This window comes from Myotis lucifugus, unplaced genomic scaffold (genome assembly GCF_000147115.1).
Source record: "Myotis lucifugus unplaced genomic scaffold, Myoluc2.0 scaffold_92, whole genome shotgun sequence".
Taxonomy (NCBI): domain Eukaryota; kingdom Metazoa; phylum Chordata; class Mammalia; order Chiroptera; family Vespertilionidae; genus Myotis; species Myotis lucifugus.
Genome location: NW_005871140.1, coordinates 6,672 through 13,342, shown reverse-complemented (window position 1 = coordinate 13,342; position 6,671 = coordinate 6,672).

The following is a 6,671-nucleotide window of genomic DNA, read 5'->3' as shown; positions in this document are numbered from 1 at the left end:
TCTTTCTATCAGGGCTCTGGAAGAGGAGAAAGGTTATTATGAAGAAGGAACAAAAGATGTTAGGATTGGCAGCAGCATTCACTGTTAGTAAAAGGCAGCATTAGGAAATGACCTAGAGATGCCAGGCCCAGGTATCTTTTAGGGCCTCAGAAGCCATAGTAAGGAGTTTATATTTTAAATGTTATTGGAAATAGGGAGGGATTTGAATAGAGAAAGAATTATATTTAATTTCCTTTTTATTAAAGACTCCTATAACTGATATCAGGAGGTAAGAGTTGGAGCAGAGACCAATTAGGAGGCATTACACTACTCTGCCCAGAGATGGTGCAGACTGGACCGAGGTGTAGTAGTGAGCACAGCACTTGTAGCAGAAAGTGGTGCAGTGTCAGATTCTGAATATAATTTCAGAACTGAGCCCAGAGAACTTATTTAATGTCTTTAACAAACAATTGAAAAGATTTACAGTGACTGTAAGGCTGTCGAAACTGGAAAAACAATATGTTCTTTCAGTACAATATTTTTATTTCTACAATTATTAAATAGATTGGCAACATTAGTAGAAAGTTCCTGTTATACCATATTAATAAGAGACACTGTTGGAAAAAAATAACAAAAGTTGGTGGAAATTATATAAGATTGTAGAACAAAAGCAAAATCACCAAGTACTCATTTGACTACAACTGTTTTAAGAAGATCAATGAAGACTCCACCATGCTAAACTATTATGATAATAATAGAAAGCAACAGTGCCTTAACTGTCTAATATAAGCCACTTCCTGAGGGAGTTGTTTTATAACATTAGCAAAACGTTGATTTCACAAGATTTGACATATTTATATGTTGGTTCGTTGGACTCAAATTATGTTGGTCTTAATGAGCCCTATTTATTTTATTTCAAAGTTATCTGATTTTACAGCACCACAGGTATGGGCAGAATTAATCACCTCTTAATATGAATTGCTCTGTCCTGCATACTAACAAGAAAAAAGGGTGGATGATAGTACCAGGGTTTCTAGGATTGATGAACAGGATTATTGTCACACAGGATTTCAGATTGATTATCACATGGATTAGCACTTTCCAAAATGACTGTGTGTGTGTGTGTGTGTGTGTGTGTGTGTGTGTGTGACAGTGTGTGTGTGTTTGTGTCTGTGTGGCTGGGGGCACAGGGTGAAGTGGTACCTGGCTTCATGACCTGCTCTATGAAAAGAATTAAAGGCTCAGAGGTGGCAATAAAAAGAATGAAAACAACAACAACAACAACAACAACAACAAATCAACAACAACCAAACAACAAAAGTCTAAATCTATCAATCTGATTAGCTTTTTAAAATCAATGATCTCCGATGTATATTTAGCATGTTACCCCCCTCCCAATCTTTCACAGCTCCCATCCTGATACTTATTATCATCTTGCAGAGCTAGTGTTCTATGGACATCACTAAGCACTTTTCACCTTAGAGGCCTCTGCTCCTATTGTGGTGATGAAGAGAGAAGGCAAGGGATTAAAACTTCCTGAGTTGGAATCTCAGTTCTCCATTGGCTAGCTATGGCATTTGGCAAATTATTTTATCTCTTAATGAATCAGGTTCCTCATCTGTAAAAACAGGCTGATAGTACTACCTGACCCAAATCATTGTTATGAGAATTGAGATAAGGCAGGTAGAGAGTTGTGCAGTAAGAGTTCAGTAAATTATTGTTATTCCAATCTGCCATTTGGGTGATAAGAGGAACAGCTGGTTTGTGAAGATATCTTTGAGCTCAGCAGACTTTGGTGTTGAATTGCTGCATAAAGCAATAAAACTCTAGGATGATGCGCTATGCCTGTTCATTTAATTCAGCAATCTTGCAAAGTATGGATAATGAATCCCAATTTACAAATGAAATTACTGAGGCCCAGAGAGGTTAATGATATGCCACACTCACACAGCTAATAGGTACAAGAATGGAGATTTGACCAAAGTCTAGGTGGGAAAACAGCATTGCATCTATAATACACTAAAAGTCCTGTTGGATAACTTAAAGTGGAAATTTCCAGCCTTGAACCAATAAACTGTTAATATTCCTTCCTCTAAAACTCCATTGTTGAACAATGAGAAATATCAATTCTCAGTGACCATACACAGTTCACTCTGCCACAGCATTAATATTCTCACGGGGCAGTTCAAAATAGTTCACTGTAAAAAAGAAAAGCCATTACTTAAATGCATCAGTCAGGTTCCAAAAATTATATCAGAGCCTGTTAGCACTTGGAAATTCCCATGCATTAGCCAACCCAATGCTAGAAGCTAATAGTCTGAACTCCAAACGAAAAATTAGAGAATGTAACTGTTGAATTTAAAAGTGAGCATTTATCCCTAAAACACTCATGTTTTATTTAATTACACTCTTGTTATAGTTGATGCCATTTTGCTTGACCTCTTCTTAAAGATGACTTTTAAATACAAGTTATACATATGACTCTAAAATAGTATTTCCCATCCAGGTGTTATATCCAGATGGATTCCTAGAATACTTGGTGATATACTATTGTCAGCCAGAGCTTCATTCTCACTTTCATTATGAAGGCCAACACCTCATGTGAACATGTTTTAAATCCTTAAGGAGCTGTGATGTTTCTCTAAATTGAATAAATGATAGAATGATGCTGGAAAATGCCAAAATATTGAGTATGAGGTACAATGCCTGGAGAGATATAAATACAAGTCAAGTGTGTCAAATGATTGAGATATATTGAACAAAGAAGAAAAAAACATGGTGACAGGGCATCCAATTATATTAAACATTTAGAGAAAATTTTAATATTTGTGATAGCAAGCTGTTAAAAACAAGAAGCATGGAATGAAATAGACAGGTTTGGATGATTAAAGTGACAGGTTATTAACTACTACTAATTTGGGAGAATTATTAGTGAAAGGTGATGTGCAAACTCTACCACCTATATGGATATTCTGGACAAGGGTTTTTTTTTCTTTCTTTATTGATTAAGGTATTACGTATGTGTCCTTTCTCCCCCATCCCAACTCCACCTCCCGACTCATGCCCTCACCCCCCTGGTGTATGTGTTCATTGGTTAGGCTTATATGCATGCATACAAGTCCCTTGGTTGATCTCTTCCCCTTACACTCACACTTTTCTAACTTCCCTCTGAGGTTTGATGGTCTGATTCATGCTTCTCTGTCTCTGGATCTACTTTTGTTTTTTTATCAGAAAATAACTAGCACTACTAACCCCTTTCAGAACTAATTACTATAGAAAAGACCTTTGTACTCTGAATGTATTTGTTTTGATGAAATGTTATTTTTGACATTGTATATGAGATGAATCTGCTGGTGACTGTCTTCCTTTAATTAGGGAACTTAATAAGCCAGCACTGTTTCTATGCCACACACACAAAAACAGTATCATAAGTAACACAAGTAATTGGCAGTCATTCCGAATGCTGTTATAAATAACCCAGCTCATCATTAAAAAACTATAAAAAAGTATCTTAACAATGTACTCAGAGAGAAACCAAGGTACAAATCTTAGGCTACACATTATTTAATATTTTTGTGGGGAATAGTTAGGAGTATGGCTACTGACTGCATACCCAAAGCATTTAAAACCGATTTTCTGAAGGCGGGACCCAGGGAGTTTTAAAAGCTCCTGACTCTAATGTGGAGCCAGGGTAGAGAACCGCTGATGTAGGCAACAGAGCTGGGTCACCAGTGTGTTCACTAATAAAAACTCAGAGCTTAATGTATGCAGGTTATAAATAAATTCACTTCGAGGTTATAAAATAAGTATTGGATTAAATTATTATCACTTTTTGATAAATTCTGGCTTTATTTGGGTTTAATTTATAATTAGGAAAAGCCCCAGTTCAAAGGCATTGATCACAGGCAATTCCAGCCAGCCAACAGATTTAAATGTAAATCTTGCTCAAAGAAAATATAGGTACCAAACTTATGGACCTATAGAGAACATTTTATGGACTTGACCTCAAAGGAAAGGGAGGTAAAAGGAAAAATAAATGAATGACACTGGATAAAACTGAAGAGCTTCTGCACAGCAAAAGAAATGGACAATAAAAGAAACAAATAGTCAACCAGATGGGAGATGCTATTTGCAAACAGTAGCTCCAATAAAGGTTTAATTTTCAAAAACATATAAAGAACTCATAAAACTCAACACCAAACAAACAATCCAATCAAAAAGTGGGCAGAGAGCCTGAAAATACACTTCTCCCCAAAAGACATACAAACAGCCAATAGATATATGAAAAGATGTTCAACCTCACTAGCAGTTAGCAGAATGCAAATTAAAACTACAATGAGATAACACCTTACACCTGGTAGAGTGGCCATTATCAACAAGACAAGGAATAACAAGTGTTGGAGAGGTTGTGGGAAAAAGGGAACCCTCATTCATTGCTGGTGGGAATATAGACTGGTACAACCACTATGAAATCAGTCTGGCAACTCCTCAAAAAATTAAGAATAGAGCTACCATATGACCCAGCAACCCCACTCCTGGGTATATGCCCGAAAAACTCAAAATCATTTATGCAAAGATACAAGCACCCCCCCCCCCCTATGTTCATTGCAGCATTATTCACAGTGGCCAAAACATGGAAACAACCAAAGTGCCTTGTGATAGAGGACTGGATAAAGAAGATGTGGTACATATACATAATGGAATACTACTCAGCCATAGGAAAGGATAAAATAGCATCATTTACAACAACATGGATGGACCTTGAGAACATTATGCTAAGTGAAATAAGTCAGACAGAAAAATCTAAGAACCATATGATTTTACTCATATGTGGGGTATAACACTGAAAAATATGAACACAAACAGCAGTGTAGTGGTTGCCTGAGGGAGGTAGGTGGTGGGAGAAGGGGATCCTAATATGAGGTGACAGGAGAGGATTTTACTTTGGGTGGTGGGCACATAGTACTATAATATACAGATTTTGTAACTTAGAAATCTACACATGTAACCAATATGTTCATGTTGAGCAATGTCACCCCAATAAATTTAATTTAAAAAATAATAAAGAAAACTTTGCATGAAAACTGAGAAAGGCCAAAGAGGAAGTTGAGTAAACTTGTCACTGTTATAAAAAAATAAATAAAAAAATTAGATTGCCTATGAATGGAGGGTCAGAATCGATAGAACCTTTCAGTATCAATATTATTCCAAGTACTAGGTGACTAAAAACTAGTTGTACATTTCATTTTTTGAAAACTATTCATAGAAATGTATTCTATTTTGACTGTTATTCTATTTTGCAGGTTTGAACCCTGGCCCCATCCAGAGTGAGTGCAGGAGGCAACCTGTAACCAATCAATGTGTCCCTCTAATCTCTCTCTCTCTCTCTCTCTCTCTCTCTCTCTCTCTCTCTTTCTCTCTCTCCCTCTCTCTCTTTCTCTCTCCTCTTCCCTCCCTCTATTCCACTCTCTCTAAAAATCAATGGAAAAAAATCCCGAGTAGGGATTAACAACAACAGAAAGTGAAGGCTTTCAGTTTCTAAGAGCTCTCCATGTACCCAGAACTCCGAGTCAGCTTTCCAGTTCTTTTATTCTTAAGTGTAAATAGGCAATCAAAGACCAGAAATTTTGGAAAATTCTATAGCCTAAAAGAGAATGACTAATTTAAATAAGCATAAGAACTGATTCTTAGAAAAACAGACTAAAATTTAAGAAGCAAAGAAAAACTTAAGATAATCACAAATGGTACTAGAGAGATTAGGGATGTTGTATTTAAAAAAAATAAGATAGCATGCTCTGAAAATGTTCCATTCTAAGAATAAAAAAACTCTTGGAAATTAAATAACAAAATTATTTTATCCCCACATATATATACACAGATGAAAAAACATTTGGAAGAAAGACTTAGGGAATCTCCCAGAACCAAGACAGAAGTCAAGACCACAAGATAAAAGAAAATGTTTAACTTTTAATTGGACTTCCAGAAAGTGAGGAAGAAACAAACAAATGGTCATAAATTGTGGATAAATTATACAGAAGTTGAAAGAAGGTAGGACACACATACACTTAAACATTAGGTTGTAGAGTTTTATAACACAAAAAGTAAAGACAGCCCAGCTGGTGTGGCTCAGTGGTTGAGCATTGACTTTTGATTCCAGGTCAGGGCACATGCCCTGGTTGCAAGTTCAACCCTAGTAGGGAGCATGTAAGAGGCAGCTGATCAATGATTCTCTTTCTCTCTCATTGTTGATGTTTCTATCTCTCTCTCTCCCTCTCCCTTCCTCTCTGAAATAAATTATATATATACTAGAGGCCTGATGCACAAAATTTGTGCATGGGTAGGGTCCCTAGGCCTGGCTGGTGACCAGGGCCGATCTGTGGGGCGACTGACAGGGCGATCAGGGGGGCCCTCGCTGGCACCCGCCTTGGCTGGCCTGGGGCCTGCGGGCTGGGGGCAGCTCCTGCATTGGGTGCCTGCCTTCTGGTGGTCAGTGTGCATCATAGCGACCAGTCATTCCACTGGTCATTCCACCATTTAGTCGATTTGCATATTAGGCTTTTATTATATAGGATATATATATATATACATATATATATATATATATATATATATATATATATATGATAAAAATGTACAGAGAGAAAAAAATATCAATTGCAAAGGAATAAGAATCAGCAGTAACAACAGAAGTT